Genomic DNA, 22,413 nt, shown 5'->3' with positions numbered 1-22,413 from the left:
CTCATGAAACCTGGACAGTGTGCCAGTGCCATAGCAGGAAAATAGGTTGTTTCCTTTTGAATCATCTTAGTAAGATTACAAAAAAATCACCTAAGTTCTTTCTTGAGTGGAACTGCCAAGCATTCAAATTCTACCACAAAAGTCTGATAATCTGGTCACATTGTTCAATTGCCAAACATATGTTTGCCTAAAAGATTGTTTTATGGCAGGCTCTCACATGACGGTCAGAGACAATGCTACAAGGACAGTCTCAAGGTTTCTCTGAAGCATTTCTGAATTGATTGTCTGTTGACATAGGAGACATTGGAATAGGACTACCCAACATGGTGAGCCTGCATTAAAGAAGGCTCTCTGCTCTATGAACAAAACAGAATTGCAGTAGCTCAAAAGAAACATAAAATGCACAAATTTAAAAACATCTCCACTAGAAATGTTCATGTAGACTATTTGTGCCCAGTCTGTGGCAGAGCCTTCCAAGCTCATATTGGTCTGAGCAGCCACAGCCAGACATGCTGCAAATTGACTCCAACATAGTGATGTTATGTTAGTCCTTTTCAAGAACAAAGGACAATAACTCACTGACTTAATAAATGTTTCTTGTAGTAGATGAGGGCACAAGGGAATTAATAGCAGAAAAAGTTTTTGAAAGGCTTGGAAAGCCTTAAATCCACTAGTCTGAGCTATTTCCTCCATCACTCTCTGTATGTATTGAGTATTTGGTCCTACCTACTATATCTTTGGGGAAGACAGACAGGAGCTAATATGGGTAGTTGTGTTTTCCAAGATCCCTTTGATATTTTACTGTTCACAGAACTGTTTGCAAAGTCAAATACTATCAACAAGTATTTATTAAGCATCTACTATATGTCAGCCACTGAGCTAAGTGTTGAGGATACAAGAAAGATAGTTTGGTTTTTTTGTTTTTTTTTTAAGAAGGTGCCCGAGAGTTGATGATATATCCTGATCCTGAGGAAAGTTGCCTAGCAATTAGCGTCTTGAGAATAGGTTATGACAGCAACGCAAGGGCATGGGAGAGGAAGTATTTCTAATGTGACTTTTTACATTAGGTATCTATTTCACATTAGGTATCTATTTTGTGATATAAAGTTGAATGTATTATAGGGAAATCTTGAGGGAACAGTAACACTTTGTGAAGGAATTTTCAAACACATTGATACCATTTTCTTTCTTTTTAAAAATCATTGATATATTTAAAATAATCTTCAATTCCAATCATATTTTCTCTTCTCCACTACCTAGTGTACCATTCTTTGTAACAAAGAAAAGAAGAAAACAAAAAGGAAAGGAGCAAAACTATCCAATACTTCAACTGAGTCTGGCAAAAAAAATGCATGTTTAAATTCCCTTTAGAGAAGTGCATTTTCTTATATCTTCTGGGGAAAGTTTGGTCATTAAATTTCAAGGAATCAGTTTTCTATTTATTTTTATACTTTTTATTTATTTATTTATGTTGATGCCATCACTAAGTATATTATTTTCCCAGGTCTGCTTACTTCACTTTGCATCAGTTCGTAGTCTTCCTTTACTTCTCTGAATTCTTCTTATTTATCATTTACCATGACACAGCAATATCACATTCGCTTTATATACCCTAATTTGTTTAGGTAGAACTAATCAATGGCATCTATACAGTTTCTATTACCATGGTACTATGAACATTATGATGTATGCTGAGACCTTTCTGTTTTGGAACTTTGGGGAATGTGTTTTTAGCTGTGGGATCTTTGAGTCAAATATGCACCACTATTTTTGGTCTAATTCCAAATTCCTTTCCAGAATGATTGGATCAATTGATAGCTTCTCCTAAGAGTATATTAGTATGCCTTTCTTTCCTCAGCCCCTTTAGTATTCCCTAGTCCTATCTTTGGTTATCACTGCCAATTAATTGTGTATGAGGTGAAACCTGAAAGTTGCTTTGATATTATTTGTGATTTGGAGCTTGCTTTCATACTGTTAGTAATAGTTTGGAATTATTCTTTTGAGAAGTATTTGTTCATATCCTTTGACTTATTCAAAAGGCAATAATTCTTGGACTTATATATTTGTGTTATTTCCAAGGGAACCAAGCCACTAGAGGATAAAATTAGTCAAGGTGCAGAAAGTCAAAATTCTGGGAACCCACTCAGAGCAGATGAGATATGTATCTGAGAAAGACATTTTGCACTGTTCTTTTGATTAAACCATACATGCTGCCTTTATAGGTCAGCTGGCCCTGTTCTCCTTTGTGTGGGTGGGGTGCACAGCTGTGTGCATTGTTCCACTTTCCAGCTGCAAATCTTAATGTCAAATACTCTGCAAATTGTATGCAACTCTTCCTCCCCCATACCAATCATCTGCATAAAAAGTAAAAAAGTAGGAAATCTAGTCACCGAATGTCAGAGGTGAAAGACACTTTAAAGACCAGCTTGTCTCAGCTGGTATCCCAGAATCTCAAAAGCTGGAAGGATCTCAGTCAGAGACAGAGTTCAATCAAATCTTACCTGAATAAGTTTTACTTTCAGTTTTACTCAGAGCTTTACATATTTTATCTCATTTGATACTTGCAACAATCCCATAAGGCATGTGCTCTTATTCTCCATTTTACAGATTAGGAAATTGAGACTCAGAGAGAAAAAGTCACTTGGCCAGGGTTACATGATAGTATATACCTGAGCTCAGAGTCAGACCCAGCTAAGTGTTGTATCCTTTACAACTCAATAGTATTCCATTTCAGTGGTCAGTCAGCCTTTCCTTAAAGACATCTAGTGATGGAAAACCTTGTTTCTCCCTTATTTTTTGAATGATATACTTGAGAATTTAATTGTGTTTATTGAGGTCTATATGTTAAATCAATAAATAAAATCTGTTTTAAGTAAATAAAAGTAAAACAAATAGCGAAAGACCCTTCCCCAGAAAACCATATTAAGGGTGCAGTCTATTGTCCATTTCTACAAAGTTCAAAGAAACAGACAAATAAAAATGACCAGCAGGAAATAAGGCCACTAGCTGGTATAAAATTACACCCATTAACAAGTTGGGTTTTGTTCCATTTTCATGAAGCAGTTTAAAATGCTTATCACCGGGATAAAATAGCAACCCCTACTCTCCACTGTTTGATATTAAGTTGTGATTCATTGAGTATTTATAATCCTCTTGCACTTCTAAGTCTGCCTGCAAAGTAAAAAGCCCAAAGGATTAAAAGATGAAGAAGCATATTGAGAACAAGGCAGCAAAGGAAACATGGATATAGAATCTCTAAATCCCTTGACAGTGTCTGGCAAGGAACCTTATGGGGTCTCACTAAATACGGTTTGAATTAACAAGAGAATTTGCTAGATAGATGGGAAGAAAATGTGTGTATACGAGATGGGACAGAGAATGGGGAAGGAAGAAATGAAAAGGAAAGTGAAAAAGAGAAGAAAAAAAGCCAATTATTTAATATGATAATGAAACTCTGGTCAGGAAGAATGGAATAACTTTTGGGGAGGCAGTGATCCACACCACCATCCTTCACTTTTTCTCCAAAGGAAAATATTTAAGTTTCCACTATCCCCTTCTATAGTAACAAAAGCTAATATTTATAGAGGGCTTATTAGGTGGCAGACACTGTGTTAATACTTTACAATGATTAGCTCTTTTGGATCCTGACAACAAGTCTGAGAAGACGGTGTTATTAGTTTCCCTGTTGTACAGATGAATAAAGTGAAGTAAACAGAGGTTGCAAACATCAATCTCAGAAGTCAAATGATTTACGCACTGGCATAAAACTGGCCAGTACTATCTAGGTCTTGAACCCAAATTACCTGACTCTGAGATAAGTGCTCTTTTGATGTGACCTCAATATTATGGTATAATGATATACTCCATTCTATGGCTCTCATCTTGGCTCTACCATTAACTAGTTGTGTCATTTTGAGAACATTAGCATCTCTAAGGCTCTGTTCCCTTATCTATGTTTATTGCTATTTCGTAATTATTTGCAATTGCTATTTAGTAATTATTTTCAGAATGTCCAACTCTTCATGACCCCATTTGGGATTTTCTTGGCAAAAATACTAGAATGGTTTGCCATTTTCTCCTCCAGCTCATTTCACAGATGAGGAAACTGAAGCAAACAGAGCTAACTAGCTTATCCAGGGTCACACAACTAGAAAGTGTCTGAAGCCAGATTTGAACTTATGAAGCTGAGTCTTACTGACTCCAACCCAGCACCTTATCTACCACATCACTTGCCTATCACAAATATATACATAGAAACATACAAGCACCTATTTAGCACTAGTGCAAAAGTGTGTATTTATATGTATATATGAACCCATCATAGTGTGGTAAAATGTGTGTGTGCACATGCAAAATGGACATCTCTGTCCATATCTAATATGTATTCTGAAATGCATAAACAATGTATTATCATTAGCATTTGGCATTCTCTTCACTATTACAGACAGCAATCTAGCTATGGTTTAGTACAGTGGTTCTCAAACTCTTTTTCTCAGTATCTTTATGGTATTAACAACTATTGAGAATCTGTCCAAAGAGTTTTTGTTTATATGGGTTACATAATAGATATTTATCATAAATAGAAAAAAAGCTAATTTTTGAATTTGTAGACCCTCTGAAAGGATTTCAGAGACCCTCCAGGATTCACTGCACCACACTTTGAGAACCAATAGTAGATTAGTGCTAGGGAGTTGCCTGAGAACCTGAGAGAAAGACTCACAAAGTCACACCTTTTAAATCATTTAAGACCTGGCTGATATATTTCATTAAGTACAATTGGGATTTGGATACTCAATTTCCCTCGTAAGTGTCCTCCTAGTTTATAAGTCTCATTTTCCTGGAATTATGACAATGGCAGCTCACATCACTCTGTATTTTAAAGCTGGCAAAATGTTTTTATAAATAACTTTTCATTTCATCTTCCACATAAATGGGGAGGTAGGTGGTGGCCCGTTAGCATCCATATGTTACGCTATCTCTCCTGTTTCATAAATGATTTGGGCCATAGAATATTAGGAGACCGCCTTATGTCTGCAGTTATTCAAAGCATCACATCATTTGCATCCTCTCCAACTCACTTGGAGGATTCTTCATCAGAGAATCCTTGAGCACAAGTAAGTGAGAAGCACTTCACCTTGATGAGCAGTACAGAAACAGTCTGTGGGACAGCTGAATTACAGCATCCTGAGATGCTTTTGATCTTTCTAAGAGCCTCCCTCTCCATCAGCATTGAATTCCCCACATCTCTTACTCACTTGGTTTCCCCTGGAGGGGAGCATTCAAAGCTGCCCACAGGTGGCAATTTCTATGCTGGAGCTTCCCTGAGTCAAGTTCAGGGCACCCGCCAAGCCTTTCACACATTCACTGTGTCTAGTGGGCACACTGCCAGAGCTGTGCGGGCAAGGTTGCCAAGCTTCTAGAATCCAGTCGTGATTCACTCTGGCCTGAAGTAGTCAGGGAGAAGGAAAACATGCCTTTTCTCACTTCTTTTTTTGAGACTTCAAATGGAAAGTCTTCCCTAAGAATACTCTGATTTTCTTTATCTGCATTCTCTGAAAGGGAGAACAAATTATTTTTTTGCATTTCTAGGAGATCCTGGTGATGGGCTCAGAAGAAACTGCCTTAAGCCACCTGTTGCTAATCCCCAGGATATAGCAGACATAGAGTATAAATCTTAAATTGCTGTAGGCTCCATAATTAAAGAAAAACAACTCTAGTGTTTGAGGGGAGGGAGAAAGAGATTTAGATGACTTGATAAATCAGGTGGCATTTTGCAGAACAGCCCCATTAAAACTTGACAGATATTGCCGGCATTAATAATGTTTCCAGTGTCACCAAAGGGGGAGGCCAAGATGAATGTGGGAAATGATAATGAAAGAAGAGCTGATTTAGAGAAAGTAAATCTACAAACTACATGTAATAAGGTTGCTTCTCTATTCACTGGGCCAGAGCAACTCCCAGGAATGCTAATCAGAGCGGAACATGAGCTCTGGGGAGGGGAGGACATTTAAACTAAAAGGGGTAGGGGTAGAGTTTGGGTGGGAGAAGAGGAAGAATTTCAGCTTCAAATAAAGTAGAATTTCTTAAAATTAGAGGTGCTCAAAGATGGAATGGATTGTGAAGAAAGGTAATGACCATCCCATTCTTAGAGGTATTCAAGCGGACTGGGTTAGAGCAAATATCAGGTTTGGTGAAGAAAGGATTCTTGCTTAAAGTGGGAATCTGGATTAATAGACTTTTCAATGCTAATTTTCTAAGATGGAGTAGGCAGCCTTTACTATATAATACAGTTAGAATACCTCCCATCTTATTTGCTACATGTACCCAGGACACAATTCACATTTGTATGGTGTGGTAGGAAAAATCAGACAATTGAAATCAGGGAACCCAAGTTAAAATTTGAGTAATAATGAATAGTTATGACCATGGACAAGAAATTATCCATTTCTGAGTCTTATTCTCCTTGACTGTGAGACAATAGCTTATTTGAGGAGGATAATAATATATTTATTATCTACCCCAGAGAATTATGTTGGAAAAAATATTTTCCAAGATTTAAAGTACTACAAAAAGGTGAGTTGTTGTTGTTTGCTGTAGCCATGAAGGAAAAACAACAACCCTGTTGTTGTAAATGACTTGTGGAAATAGCCAATCCCATAAGGAGAGAACATGTGTAATCCTTACTGTTTTGTGCAAGCATCTGGATGGAAAGTCAAATCTTTGGGTAGTTATCCAAATGTTTGCTTCCATGACCTTCAATATGTGGAATTTTTCCCCAGTTGACCTGGATGAATTGGTGTCCTTTGAATGCAATCATTCCTTGAAAGCCATGTTCTCATCTTATCAAGTAAACCAAAGAAGTAATAAGCTAGAGAGATTCTGATCTGTTTACCCTGACCTATGGTGATAATAATAAGATTTGATTCCATCTATGGTGTCATTAGTGTCTATACTTCAATCACCAGGACAGAAAGTTGTCTTTCCATATCTTGTCATTCTGTATGATTCTTATCAATATCTTTCCATAAATTCTCCCTAGAGGATATGCCCAGTGGGCTTACTTGCTCCGGTCCTTTTTATACATCATCTTTTGTCCTTATTTTGTATATTTTTACATATATTTACATGTGTACATATTATTTCTGCTAATTAAAAATAAATCCCTTGAGGACAGTCTTCCTCACCCCCAAACCCATTTATACCTTTGTATCTTTAGTGTCGAGTACAGAGAAGGTTTTTAATAAATGGTTAATGCCTGTCACATAATCAGTTTTTTATTATTATTTAATCCTTTTATTTTCAAAACATATGCATAGATAATTTTCAACAACATAGTAAGTCTTTAATAAATGGTTGGTAATTGATTCTCCACCAGAGGCAATATGGAGTAAAAGACAGATTGCTGTTTTTGGAGTCAGGAAAACTTTCATCAGATCCTGCGTCTGGATCTATGACCTAGAGCTATATAATCAGAGCAAACTATTCAACTTCTCCCAGCCTCCATTTCCTCACAAACAAAGTGGAGATGATGATGATAACTGTAGTATCTAATTCAGAGGGTTGTAGTGAGATTAAAATGAGAAAGTTTGCAAAGGTTTGGCCAACTGCAAAGCATTATGCATCCATCAGTTATTATCATCAAATTCAAAAAGTGAATAATGCAGTTGCCATTGTTTCCAATTTATAGATTTAAAAAGAATTTCTGAGAAATTAAGGATTTTGCCCACAGTCACACAACCAACCTATCAATCACTAAGCACTTATTAGGGTCCTATGCTAGGTTTGGAGGACACAGAGACAAAAAAAAATGAAACAACTCCTATTTCCAAAAAGGTTAAATCCTCTAAAGGAATAAGGGGAATTATATTCTCTCAATATAATATATTTATATTAATCTTTATATAATAGATATCTATATAATGAATAAAAATAAATACAGTGTAGCAAGGAGGGCATGAGCAATATGGGAATCAAAAAAGATTTATGTAGAAGATGGCACTTTGGTTATATGTTGTTGGAAAAGAGGAATGATATGAGCTAGAGAGGAGAAGGAGATATAATCCAGGCATGGATGACACCATGAAAGTTATGGAGACAAGAGATGGAGAGCTGTATGAAAAATGAGAAATCCAATTTGTCTGATCCATATGATGTGAGAAGAAAGAATTTTAGACTGGGAAGATAAATTAGGAAAAAATTGAGAAGGACTTTAAAAAGCTAGAGTGTGTATTTTCCTCTACATGCATAAAGAGCCAATGGTGTTTACTAAGTAGAGAACTGACAAGGACAGATTTGTGCATAAGGAAAATCACTTAGGCAGCTGTGTGGAGGTAGGATAGGAGTGGGAAGAGACTTCAGGGAGGGACACCAATTTGGAGGGTTTTGCAATAATCTAGATGAGAAATAATGAGGGCACACACTGAGCTGGTGACTGAGAAGAGAGAAAGGACCAGATACAAAAGGCATAACTAGTGAGCTTTGGCAGCTGATCAGATATCTAGTGTGAGAGAGGGTGAGAAGACAAGGAAAACACAGAGGTTACAAACCTGAAAAATTGGAAGGTTGGCGATGTTTTCCACAGAAATAAATAAGTTCAGCAGAGATATGGGTTTGAGAAAAATGAAGTTTCTTTTGTTTAAGCCAAATTTGAGAAAACATTAAGTATTCAATTTGAAATGTTCACTAGGACTAAAGCTCAAGACGGAAGCACCCAGCAAGTAAATGACTGAGCCAGGAATCCAACTCAGACCTTATTACTCCAAAGTCAAGGGTCTTTTTCATTATCCTTGAAATATCTTTATAATTTAAACCTTTCTTTGGTTCTTAGAAACAACACGTAAGTATAACTTAAAAGTATCCTTTCTTTGATAATCAAATTCCATTCTTGTTAGGAAGTTTGGTCTTTTGTGAAGAATACAAGTTATCATCATTAACCCTGAGCTTCTGTCATTTAGCCAAAGTCAAGGAGAGAATCATAGATTGTCAATCTATAAGTGTAATTCTGTTCCTCAGAGGACAAAACCATAGAAGTGGAATTTGAAAAGAGTAAAATTTAGACGATATAAGGGAAAAAAATACCCAAGAATCTGAACTATCCCAAAGTGAAATTGACTGTTTTGGGAAGTATTGGGTTGCCCCTAATTTGAAGTCTTCACAAAAAGACTAGCTGATCACTTCTCAGGTAAGTGGGAAAAAAAATTCTCTTTTAGGTACAAGTTGTACCAGAAGGTCATCAATATCTTTTCCTATTCAAAGATTCCACAATTGTAGGATTCCATGAATGGTACTAGCAGATTTGATAATGAGAAGTCATTTAGATTCTTTGTAGTCCATAATAGTAGAAACACGCCTCTCTTTGAACAGCTGTGATGGAAAGATTCAGAACAAAGGCTCAGCTTGAAGAAGCTCAAAATAAGAAACCTACTGCATATCATGAAAGGATTTTTTTGGGAGGATGAGAGATCTTAGCTGCAACTTGAAGGAGGCATGACTTCACTCTTGAGTCATTTCCAACTGACTTGGCCATTTTCTAAAACTGAAAGGGCTTTTCTACCTTTTGCCTCCCCCGGCCCCATTCCACCATTACAATGGTATAAATCAGAAGTGTCATACTCAGAATCTGAAGATGCATAAGCCTGAAAAACTTTCAAAAGCAGCTAGATCCAGATTAAAATGTAATTGGAAAATATTTAACAAAATACATAAAATGTAACACAACATACACAAAATATAACACAACAGTCATACTTTCTGGTTTTCTAAATCACTATATTGCCAGAAGTTATGTGTTTTTATTTGAGTTTGACATTAGTGTACATGATTTAATCCTTCTACCTCTCCAACTTGCTCTACTGGACAAGTAAGAATCTTAAAGAAATGTTTCTTGTATTAAAGCATATAAATTTACTTGCTTATCAAGCTAGTTTGGCTGTGGTACGAAGAAAGAAATATCTCATAAAATGGATGCATGGAAATGGGTGCAATGGAAAAAAATTCTTTTTTATTGAACTTGAGGCAAGGGACCAGAACAAATCCTCAGTTGGCCACTTTACTACCTATATGACCTTGAATAAATTAATTCAGCCTCCGTGAGTCTCGGGTTCCTTATCTATAAAATGAAAGTGTTGAAATAAATTACTTCCATAGTCTCTTCCTGCCCTGGATCTACTATCCCATGATTATCAGCTGTATTGTACTATGAAAAGAATGCTTAACTTGAAATTAAAAAAAAAAAACCTAGATTCTAGTCCCCACTTAGCTACTATCTTTGTAACCTTGAGCATATCACTTCTCTCTAATCTCCAGTTACTCATTTAGAAAATAAGGGACAATTACTTAAACTGTGCAAAATCTGTCAGTTATCATTCAATGATTATAAGAACAGAGGAGTTATAAATATATTGTGTCAGATTGCTATGACTGTAGCTTATTGAAGAGGAGTGGAAACAATATTGATTAGAACTTTTAAGATGATATGATCAAGAAGAAGGATTTTTCTGTAAGGTCTTCTCTTCCCCTTTTAAATGACCATAAAATTCACAAGAACCCAGATGGAGATGAAAATCTTGAGGCAGACCCAAAATTCATTGAGTACTCCATGACCCAGTCCATTCAACTTTAAGCAATGTGAGTTTTTTTGGCATTCACCAGGGGTTCAGCAGGTGGGAAGATGAGGGGAAGGGAAGTAACAACAATGAGCAAAGAAATCATGATTCATGCTCACAAATAACATTCCACACCAATTAAATCTTCCCTCTGGGTGAACAGACCTTGAAGACTTTTTGATTGAGCCACAGATAACCCAAGCTGACAAGCTGGCCATAAAGTACAAGGGTAATATTTTTCCTTGAATTCTATTGAGAAAATCTTCCCAAGAATTAGAGCATATTCTTTATTAGTATCAGATTTCTATCCAATTGCAGAATTAGAGCATACTTTTTATTAGTATCAGATTTCTAACTAATTACTCTAATAGCATTTTGGTTAAAAGACCAAGGGAAAATTTCAGTTGATAATTGCTAGAATTTACTTCCTCTCATTTGTTATATTTTCATTCCTCTCTGGGTATTTGGGATCATGAAACAGCTATTATGAATGATACTTAGTTTGAGGACAAATTTTGGAACTCTCATTTTCTTTAGAGTTCAACTCAAACACCACCTCCTACCTGAACCTGTTCCTGACATCATTCTAATCAGCCTATATCACCAGCTCTACTCAAGATAAAACCTTCCAGGGGTCCTCAGACTTTTAAAATAGGGGGCCAGTTCACTGTCCCTCAGACTGTTGGAGGGCCGGACTATAGTAAAAACAAAAACTTGGTTTTGTGGGCCTTTAAATAAAGAAACTTCATAGCCCTAAGTGAGGGGGATAATCATCTTCAGCTGCCGCATCTGGCCCGTGGACCGTAGTTTGAGGACCCCTGTAAAATATCTAGACACAGCTAAGTCAGATCCAGTTCTTTTCATCCAGACCATATCTCTGAGGGAGAAACCATTTTCTTCAGCAAGATTGTTTGGGGCGGGGGGCGGTGAGAAGGTTTTTTGGTTATTCCTTTTCTCTGGAGATGTGACTGAGGAGTCTATACTCATCAGATATAGTCCATTTTCCTTGAAATCTGGTGCAGAAGGTTCAAAAATATAAGACAGACCTAAAGAGTTCTATACAAAATTATTGACTGATACTGAGCAAACTACGTCTCTGGGTTTTAACTAACTGCTGTGTAAAATGAAGATAACAATATTCTACTTGCCTAAGGAATTGTAGTTTTAATGTGATGGTACTAAGGTTATGGTCAGGAGAGACTATGGTTTAATGGAAAGTGAAAAAAAAAATTGGAGCACCCAAAAGAGAACTGAATTTCAGTCCTTCTGATGACATTATTAGCCTGTGTGACCCTGAGCAAGGTGTTCAGTTCTCCTTCATCATTTAAAAAACAACATCAATAATCATCATTAGGTCTACTTTTCGGGATTATTTTTGAGATGTCAGTAAGATTATATATATATATATATATATATATATATATATATATATATATTTTCATATATATATATGTGTGTATGTATGTATATATATACACATACATATATGTACACATATATGTATGTATAAAGCAAGCACAATCTAAATATAAGATGATTGCACTAGCCTGATGATGGAAGCTTTCTGTTCATTTATATATGGAGATTTATCCTATGGAAAATCTTCAGCAAAATGGCCCAGTGGCCACTTTCAGGATTCAGGAAAATCTGAGTTCAAATTCAGTCATCAGATATTTCCTACATGTGGCAAAGTCACTTCATGTCTGCCTCAGGTTTCTCATCTGTAAGATGGGGATAACAGCACCTACTTCTTCAGGTAGTTGTGAGGATCAAATGTAGTAATGCTTATAAAGTACTTGGCATAGTTCTGGGCACACACAAAGGGCCAGATAAATGTTTTTTTTAATTTGTTTATTTTGTTTTTAAACTGGCTGTTGACAACTCCACTTCTTGGAGTATTTGTTAACTTGGGCATCCTTGGATAACTTTTCACTGGTTGTCACCCAGTCAGAATTTTTTTCTTTCTCATTTCTATTTCCAGGCTTTCTTCAGTTCTCAACTAAAATTCTAACACCTTCCATCTGTTGATTATAATCAATTTATAACGTGATAGCTGGCTTGTTCATTGGTATTTGTTTCAGCTTCTCCCATTAGACTAGGAGTTCCTTGAGAGAAAAGCCTTTTTGTATTCTCAGCACTTAGCAAAGTATCCAGGAAATAGTAGACATTTAATAAATGTTTATTGACTCTTCTAGAGGAGTAAATAGTCGTAAGTTCTATGGAATTTCTCAGTTCAATATTCAAGAAGTATAGCGTGTGACAGGAAAAAAAAAATCTGACACAAAGCAAATGCTTATTAAATGTTCTTGACCCACTGAAAGTTAGTAGCTACTCAACCTGCTCACCATGGATGAACATAGAAGTTCAAAGAAGCCAGCAGGGCACATAAAGAAAAATCATACCAGATTTACTTCATTTTCTTTGTGACTGACACAGAAATTTTTTGCCTAGATGCCAAGCAAAATGTATTGAGAGATTTCCTACAATATCCTGATGGAGGAGCTAGAGAAGTATGAGCAGGACGATTAAGTGAGTAACTAAGTGACTCAATCAGGAAGATCCAAGCTCAAATCTGACCTCAGACTCTTATGAGTTTTGTAGCTCTGGGTAATTCACTTAATCCTGTTTTCTTTAAGACACTGAGAAGAAAATGGCAAATCACTCTAGTATATTTTCTAAGGCAAACCCATAGACAGCATTCATGTGCTATCATCCACAGGGTCACAAAGAGTTGGACATGGCTGAGCCACTGAACAACAACAAAGTGGTACAATGAGTGATGATTAATGGACCAACATTAACCTATAGGACCTTCTAAAGGATGCCTCCTGTCTTTGGCTTTGTCTCTATTTGTTTCAGCATTTTTATTTTAATTTTTTTAGACATTGCATGCTTGTTAGCTACAGAGACAATGTCTAAGTAGTTCAGAGATAACAGTGGTTAATTAGAAATAAGACCACTTCTTTTACATGCTTTATCTGTATGGGAAAGCAATGAAACTATTTTAGAGCTATAACTAAGTTGGGGTGACTGGGACTTTGCTTCAGTGTATGAAATTTAAAATACCAAAAGTACTTGTCCTTCCATAACACAGAAGTCTAGAGCTAGTTAATAAGAATAAGTAGTTATCATTGGAAGCTAAGCAAAGGTAAACTGAAGTGATCTTCGTTGCCCTTCCTCATCCTGTTTTCTCCTACCCCCTCCCACCCCTTGGGAACATTCCATAGCAGCAGTCTCATGCTGACGCTAAAGGGTCTTTGCTTTCACCCCTGTCCTTTTTTCAACTGAGACTTATGATATTTGATCTAGGTGTTGTTTTTGGTACTTTTCCCAGGCATAAGAATTATAATTCATCATTCTCATTTTAGAAAATTTTTGTGTTTGTGACATTTAAATAACCTGTGGTAATAGGCCTGATATCCCTGCATAGAGAAGTGGAAAGGTTCTTGGTTTTGAAGGCAAAAGCATAAGTTTAAATTCCAGCTTGGCCATCTACTGCCTATTTCAACTTTGGCAGGTCACTTTCCTTCCTGGGCTTCAGTTTCCACATCTGTAAAAGGTGAGGATATGATTAACCCAAATCTAAGGTCCCTTCCAGTTCTAAATCTGTGATTTTCTTCCCCTTCTGCACTGTCCAGACTCACAGTGGTTCTCAAAGTATAATCTAGAGAATCCTAGGGATCTCTGAAACCCTTTTAGAGGGTCTACAAATTCAAAAATAGTTTTTATTTCCAATATGGTAAATGTCCATAAATATAATCCAGATAAACAAAAACTCTTTGGAGAGATCCTCAATGATTTTTAATAGGCTAAAGATACTGAAAACAAAAGTTTGAGAACCACTGGTATCAGGGAAGCAATTACTATGGAGAAGGAACCAGCCATCCCCACTAAATACCAACTAACTGCCACACACAAAAGCCAGTCTAATCAAAATAGCAATGTATCCTGGGGGAGACATGAGATAATGTGTCAGGCAGGGCAGATCACCACCACTGCCTTGTTCAGTTTCTCTCGCATCATAGTGGAGACAGTCCAGGACCCTGTACCCCATAATTTTGGAAATAGCATTTTTTATAGTCCAGTGGTCTCAGTTATCATTCTGGGAGGTCACTCTTATAGAGATGTACACTACCAAGTGCTCCTGTAGGGAACCACAATCACGGCCACTGAAAACTCAAAAAGAAAAAAAGTCTTGTCACCAAAGTCCTTATCACTGTTCATCAGAATTCAGTATAAATATGTCATTGGAGATGACATTAAGGAAGAGGTATTTACATATTCACATCTGCCACTATACCCTTAGGACCATAAGACCTTTACATTTGATTTTCTCCTGAAACCTTCATTATGCATGTAGTTTCCTTCATTAGAAATTGAATTCAAATTCTTTGAGAACTGAATAATTCATATATATATATACATATATATACACACATATGTATTTACATTTGTATATGCTTATATATACACACATTAAAATACATAAATATCTTATGCATATATGGCTATATGTACACATATATATACATATGCATACATATATACACACACACATTATTCTATAAGCTAGAGCTTAGCATAATGCTTTCCATATTAAGTGCTTAACAAATGTTTCATTCATTCATTCATTCCATATTGTGCTGGGGTCACATATAAAAGGCATTAGTGTATAACAAGTTTCTTATTTTTAGGGAAAAAATGAGAACTCATATGGTTCCCCTATCATAGTATGTTTATGTTAATGTCACAGCTATGAAATATTATCATTTGGGGTCATGAGCCTTTAAAATGAGTTTTTTAGCCACTTCCCCCCTTCTATAATTAGTACGAGTTTCCATAAGCATCTTGACTAAGATCAAGTGAATGTCATGATTTGAGTAAGTTTGTTAGTGTAAGACATTCTCTGGGCTTCTGTTTGCCAGAGTATCCTGCTTTATCACTCCCCTTTACCATCTTGACACTAGGCACTCATTAAGGGATTAGGAATGTTATTCTAATAATGTTTGCAGTATATACAACCACCCAACTCATCTGTTTTTCTGCATTCTGTACCTTATCAGCAAGACTTCCATTCATGTTTGTTGGGCAGAAATCAAAGCAGGCCACGGAAAAGGAAATAACAGGAGGCTGGTATCATGCACTAATTAAAGGCTCCAAGGTCAAGCAAGAGTGGGAGAGAACACAGAATTCTTCCATAAGCTAAGGTCACTGTCATACACAGATGTCTTGTCTATTAATGGGATGTCAAAAGATCAAACACACAGCAAGGGTCACATGCTAAGGAATACGTATGCTCTTAATGATCTTAAAATCATTTGCTAAGAGATGGGAACTCAACTCTCTCCCTTCCTCCCTTTCCCTCCCTCCCCCTCCTCTTTCTCCCCCCCTTTATGTATGTATGTATGTATATATATATACATACATATATAATATATATACATATTATATATATATCACATACATATATACACACATACATAATATATATACATATTATATATAATACATATTAACACACACACACCCGATTACGTGATAAAACATTTTTGAAAACTTTTTCAAACACTAAATCTAAAGAAAAGGTGATAAAATTTGCTTACACTGGGGCAGATGTGGAGTAGGAAAAAGAATGCTGACTTTGGGATTGGGTCAAAATCCCAGCTTTGTCTAAATGGATGATAGTTGCAAAGATGGGCAGAAGCCAGAGCTCACATTCCCCACCACTGACCATCATGGCTGACTAAGCCTTATCTTTCTACCCTTTGCTCAATTATCAATCCCTTCAGATCAGGGAAATATTTCAGTCTATACTATGAATGGAGAAGCAGAAAGGACTGCAAATAAACAGGTTTAAAGATAGGCTTCCAGTAATTCCAATTATTCTAGATTTAAGAAATTGAAAATGATTGAAATAATTTCAGAAGTTTTATGACACTGTAGTAAACACAACTGCAAAGAGCTGAATCTTCCACTTTAAAAGGATAAAAACAAAACCAAAATGAAATATGTCCCCCCTCAAAAAAATTGTAGGAGAATTCCCAATATCACTGGCATTAGGATTTTGATCAAATCTTCTTCCCTCAATGAGCTGATTTGGGAGAATAATGATACTTTAAAGGCATATATGCCTTGAGAATCCCTAAAAAACAAAGTCCTAGCTTTAGACAGGGACAATCATTCATTTATTCAGCAAGCATTTATTATGCATATCCTATATGTAAGGTACTATGTTGGTGCTGAGGATAAAATAACAAAAAGGAAACATTCTGAAAATAAAATCGGAAGGAGAAAGGACAGGAAGATTTGTTATCATTGCATGTTCCTCAGAGTTGATGATAGGACTCATGGGATCAGAAGGTCCAGGTGCAATTTCCATTTCTGACCCCTACTTTTTGACCTTGGTCAACTCATGTTTACCTCTTCAAACCTCTGTTTCTTTATTTCTAAAGCAAAAGCAAAATTAAATTAAGTTTAAGAGAAATTTCAAAGTCACCGGTACTGAGAGAAAGTTAGACTGGATAATCTCTAAAGCTCCTTCTAGATCTAAATTCTGTGATAGTTGAATGCTGGGAGCGTGATGTGACAAAGGGAACTTTATCTCTTGCCAGACCATGAAAACTTAAAACTTCAGCCATTTTTCCCTTGTGGAAAGGTTTCCCTTCATTTCTCCATGAAGAATTAGAGAAAAGACAACAGGCACGGACAAAGGTAGTTTGTTCTTATCACTTTGGGCCATGATGGGTCAAAAGACAATCACAAAGCAGAATTCTCCACAAGGAGATAGAGTCCCAGTTCTGTTGTTTGTTTAATCACTGGGTAATTTTAGGTAAGTCACTGTCTCTATAAAGGTTTGAGTTTCTTCATCCAAAAAATATGAGATTCAAATTAAATGATCTCTAAGACCCTTCCCTCTCCATAACCCAATGGTATGACTACAGATATTAGAGTTCATGACTCCAACATCTGAAGTCCCACCATTGGATCACTTGCAGAAGATAAGAAGTTTCAAATGTTTGATAATTTTATAAAAGTCTTTGGGATATGGCTGTTCATTTGATAGAAAATCAAACAAACCAAGAAATAAATAAACTTTAGTTAATAAAAAGGGATGGTTTGGAAGAAAAATGAATTCAGTTTGAGTCATTTTGAGTTTAAGATGTATACAATATTTATATAGTTTTTACTATATGCCAGGAACTCTGTTAAGCCCTTTACAATAATTTCTCATTTAATCTTCAAAGCAACCCTAGAAGGTAGGTGCTGTTATTATCACCATTTTATAAATATGGAAAGTGACCTGTCCAAGGTGACTGAGCTAGTAAGACTCCAAGGCTGGATTCCAACTCATATCTTCTTGACAAGAGACCTGGCACTCTAGCCGCTATTGTTTGAGATGTCTAATAAGCAGTGGGGAATGCAATGTTGGAAATCAGGGAAGAGGTTAGGGTTAGTAGGCACAAATAGATTTGAGACTCTTCTGTGTAAACCTAATTGAATCAGTGGGAACTGAGAAGATCACTAAGTGAAATAGAAAAGGAAAATGAAGCGAATACATGCTTCTTAAAGATTCTCTTATTTTTTGTTTTCTTTCTTATTTTTTTTTAACTTTCTTAATGGAAATCCAGATAGCAGTCAAATGGCATATTAGATCATTCTTTCTGGTGGCTTTTTACCACCAATAAATCACCAGCAATAACAATATTTTAGCTTCTTAGCTTAATGATTTAAAAGTAAGATATTCAATTGAAAAACAGAAAAACATAAAGCAACAGGTTAAATCAGAACACCATTCATCAGAGATTCATTTTAGTCCTGTAATGTCAACTGTCTTGCTACATCCCAGAGAAGGCTGTGCTTTTGCTCTGATAAATGTAATACAGTTGGAATTCTAATTTCTACCCATTATGGTACTTAGATATTGCCTTTATGTGACCAAACATTCACATAAAAACAGAATTTTCCATTTAATTGTCCATATATATTTTATATTTAAATATACATACATATTTAATTGTCCATATATTTTTGAATGTGTATGTTTAGCACTCTATTGACAAGAAATGCCCTGTTCTTCGCTTATTTCATTTCCAGCCATGACCATGTGTTCCTATTTGTATTTATAAGCTTCTGATTACTTAGGGATTGGTTCCTATCCTCAGCAGAAAGCAAGAGAGCTTTAGAGATAGAACAAAGGATTTGTTCAGTATTAAATACTTTTTCTGTTTCTGCTTCTCAGTTCTCTTTTCTAGACTCTTATTCCTGGTGGTCCAATATAAGTAATGGAACTCCTGATTTCATGTTGTCCATATTCTCTATCCGATTTCTAAATCCCTTTTGCTCATTTAATCTCTCTCTATTTGCTCCTTTGCTCTACTAGGACTCATAGTTACTTCCTCACTGGACACTGTGATCATTGTGTCTTCCTAAACTATTCCTTATCTCTGGTTTCATCACTGATATCTAATCAGTTCAATCAGTTTAATCCAATTCAACTCAATTCAATTCGATAAATACTTATTAAGCACCTACTTTGGTGTGCAAGATAATATTTTCTTATAATGATCCCATGATATGATTGAAAACAATGAAACATGTTGAGTGCCCATTTATTCTGGGGTAGATCTTATAATTCAATGTCATCAGTGAGTAGAGAGCTAAAGGCAGACCCACTAGGGAGAATCAACTTAAAAGGAGGGAAAACTTTATTAGGAAAATGACATAATCCCTACTTTAAAAGAGTAACATTTTCCATGCACAGGCATGCAACATGATAATAACAAGGTGATTTTTTTTTAAGGTTTGTCAAACATTTTCCATATGCTATCTAATTTTATCATCACAACTCAATAATGTAGATACTATTATTTTTATCCTTATTTGAACCAAGATTCAAAAAATTTAAGTGATTTGCCTGGAAACACACAGTATGTTTCTGAACTCAGGTCTGTCTTGAAACCAAATCTAGCACTGCTTCTGAATATAAGACCATATGAGAAAGATGGGGGACTGGGAGAACCATTTAGAGAGAAGGTAGTACCTAGTCTAAGGCCTTGAAGGATTATAAAGATCCTTCACTCTTAAAGATAGTTCAATATGGTAGTATAGAATTTCAGGCTGAGGAATGGCTAATAGAAATATTCAGAGCCTGGGGATGAATTGTAAAGTTTCAGGAATAGTGATCCAGTTTTGCTTGAATAATTGTGGAAATCTGGCTTGATTCAGTCTATTAATACCTATGAACTTAACCTGGGACTAGTTGGAGGGCCCCATATCATGATCATCCATTTTGCATTGACCAGCTTTTGCTGTCTCGTCCATCCTGATACCTAGAGGCAAAACAGTCTCACAATTGGCAATTTTTTTTTTCATTTTTCATCTATATATTCTGATCCATACCAGATATAGATATATCATGTCATTTAAAAGGAATGATGAGCACAAGAAGAATAGCCACATAATTCCTGTCTCCTTTGCATCTGTCTGAATCATGGTTGTCACTTGGCTATTAGAGAGCTCAAGTAGTCAGTCATGTAATAGTACTCAGTGAATGGTTATTGATTAATCAGTTCACAAGCATTTATATAATAAGCCCCTATGCACCTGTGTACTATTTTTACAAATGTAACAAATTCTTCCCAGAATAAGTACTGCTGGAGGACCTAAAGTCAAATGCTGGATTTGTCATTTTCTACTACCTGTGAGACTCGGCTTATATCACTTAACCTTTCAGGGCCTCAGTTTCCTCATCTGTAAAATGAACTAGAGAAGGAACTGACAAGCCACTCCAATATCCTTGTCAATAAAATACCAAATGAGTCATGAAGAGTCAGACATGACTAAAATGACTAAACAACAAGTAAAATATCGAAGAGTTTTTTTCAAATCTCTCCAGTTGTTGATTCTTTCCATGTTTCCTTCTATATTACTTAGTTCATTCTGGATAGTTCATTTGTAGATACTTATTCATGTACATTTCTGACTCCCACTGCTACCTCAAATAAGTTGAATATAAAAATATAAACCACATCAGCAAAGGGATTATTTCATTTTTGTCTTTATATTCCCAATACACAGAGGGTTCTGACCATTCAGTAGACACTCAATAAATGTCTGCTGAGCTTAATTGAATTGAATGTAATTATACTAGATGACTTTTAATGACCCTTCCAAATAGAAATATATTATCTTATAATAATCCCATGATATGATTGAGAACAATGAAACATTTCTAGTGCTCATTTGTTCTGGGGTAGGTCTTACAATTCAATGTAGTCAATGAGTAGAGAGCTAAAGGCAGACCCACTAGGGGGAATCAACTTAAAAGGAGGGAAAACTTTATTCAAAAAATGAAACTCTGTAACCTTTCCCATACCAAGATTTCTTAACCTAAATTTCCATAAGACCACAAACTTAGATGGGGAAAAAAATGCCTCTATATCACTAACCTCTAATTGAAATTTAGTATTTATTTTAATTGTGATGTTGACAATAAAAATTATTCTAATAAGGAGTCCACAGGCTTTCTCCAGTTACAGAAAAGGTCCATTACACACAAATACACATACACACACATGATTATGAACCCCTGCCCTGCAAAAATCTCAGACTTTAGAGACCTCAAAAGAATAAGGGGAAGTGGTAACAGTAAAAGCCCACTAGATATTGCCAGTAAGTGGGGCACTGGTCTGGCCCATGGAAAGGAAAAATTGCAACATGAGAAAAAGGATGCTGCAGGGAGATGGAGAAAGCTTCCTGTTGGCCAGGTCCAAAACTCATGGCACCAAAGCCAGTTTATTAGAATAGTGTCTAAAATTGAAGTTAATTAAATTCTTAATTGAGAGACTAATGAGCTTAAATACTAGGAAGGTCAACTGGGAAGCTTAGGTCACATAGGTCACAAGAGTTGAACAGGACTACATAGGGATCTGTGTCCCATAAACCAAAGTTAAAATGAATCATAATATAAAATGAGACTAAGGAAGTCTTTTAGTTTACACGCCAGAGTCAGTGTCATTCAGATTAGGCAAGGTAGACATGAGTTAGGAAAGTTGTAGCTAACTAACGTAGACTTTTAGCAAACTTATTGAACCCATATTTCTCTTCCTTCCCTCTTCCCTTCCTCCCTCCCTTCCTCCCTCCCTTCCTTCCTTCCTTCCTTCCTTCCTCCCTCCCTTCCTTCCTCCCTCCTTCCCTTCCTTCCTTCCTCCCTCCCTTCCTTCCTCCCTCCCTCCCTCTCTTCCTTCCTTCCTTTCTTCCTTCCTTCCTTCTTTTTTCCTTCTTTCCCTCTCTCCTTCCTTTCCTTCATTCCTTTCTTTCAATGCTCAATATTGCCTAATTAACCTCACCTCTATTGCTAGAATTGTCTAAGACTTAAATAATTTTGATTACTAAAAGTAAAATTCTGGGAAGTGTGTGATTTTTCTCTATCCACTTTTCTCTGTGAAAGTGTCCATTGAAGTATACCCTCAGCTAGATAGGTTCCTAGGAATGGGTGCCCTCCCATGAGGAGTTCTCATATTAACAAAGCACATGAGCTTTCCTATCTGAATTTACTAACTAAGGGAAATAGAAATATTGAGCCAAGAGCAGGGACTAGAACAATGATAAAGCAGCAAATAAAACCCTCCCTCTTTATCATCTCTACTTTATAGTGATGGGTCACCTCAGATAGAACAATATCTTCAAAGGGAAAATTGAGGTCAGCAAAAGAATCAGAAGCTGCAGCCTTTGGAGGTCTCAGGAAAATTAAGTAGACCAAAGATGGCCTTGATGGAAGACAATTTATAAAATTCATCTGTCTTGATTG

This window comes from Sarcophilus harrisii, chromosome 2, assembly GCF_902635505.1.
Source record: "Sarcophilus harrisii chromosome 2, mSarHar1.11, whole genome shotgun sequence".
In the NCBI taxonomy this organism is placed as follows: domain Eukaryota; kingdom Metazoa; phylum Chordata; class Mammalia; order Dasyuromorphia; family Dasyuridae; genus Sarcophilus; species Sarcophilus harrisii.
The sequence above is the reverse complement of the archived record's forward strand: the minus strand, read 5'-3'. Positions refer to the sequence as shown.